The sequence below is a fragment of the Geospiza fortis genome, unplaced genomic scaffold, assembly GCF_000277835.1.
Source record: "Geospiza fortis unplaced genomic scaffold, GeoFor_1.0 scaffold104, whole genome shotgun sequence".
Classification (NCBI taxonomy): Eukaryota; Metazoa; Chordata; class Aves; order Passeriformes; family Thraupidae; genus Geospiza; species Geospiza fortis.
The window spans coordinates 4,644,135-4,645,106 of NW_005054325.1; positions in this window are offsets into that span (position 1 = coordinate 4,644,135).

The following is a 972-nucleotide window of genomic DNA, read 5'->3' on the forward strand; positions in this document are numbered from 1 at the left end:
CATTCCTGCAAGTTGTGACCACTTGGGACAGCCAGGCCTCCTCCAGAAACAGTCCTCTCAGTCACTTTGCAGGACCCTGGTTGGTGTGCTGGCAGCTGGGAAGGGGTTGATCGTCTAAGCCTTCCTCCATTGTTTCCACCTCTGTTTGAAAGGTCTGCTCTTTCTCAGTGCAGCTATCTATTCATCACTGGTTGTTTAGCCCGTTCTCCTAACAGTGGTTTAGCCCCAGAGTAGACAAAGTAATCCCATTTGGGTTTGAGCCTGTCTTCCATAAAGAAAATCTTATAGACATCACTGTTTTGCACCGGGATTCCTGCCAGTTAGCTGCATTGATAATAAAGATTGATTCTTTGGAAGATATTTTACTGAAGCTAAGGAAACACTTCTGGGGAGAAAAGGTTTTAACAAGACACTTTGAAAAGAGCCCTATTGCATTTTTAACTAAAAATCTTTCTTGGCTTGCCCACTGGAAGCTCAGTCATCCTCGGAGCTCTTGGTTGCTGGATAAAACACCATTGTTTGTAACGCTTTCCCCCAAAACTGAACTGGCCACTACCCTGTCCTGCAGTGTTTGGGCCGGCACTCGTTAATGGTGGCCTGTCGCTGCCTGGAACAGCAGGACAGCGCGGTGGCCCCGGCACTTCGCAGGTAGCCCTTCATAGCCAAGGAGGTGCGGCTGGGGCCCGGGCAGGGCTCCTTCTCCATCACCTCGAGGTGCTGCACCGTTTCCAGGCCTACGTTACACCCAGGTCATCCTGGCTTGTGCATATTTTGTCAAAAGAACATCCCCTGACGCTACAACATTTTTTCCGTGGCAGATTGTGGCCGTTCCTTTCCTTGTCCCCAGGAAACTCGATGTACGGTCGGGCAGGCCGGTGTCTCTGCGGTGGCGGCGTACACCTGCACAGCGCAGGACGGTGGCTGTCGGGCAGGGCCCGCGGGCAGACCCCGCTCCCGCGGCATCCCGGCTCC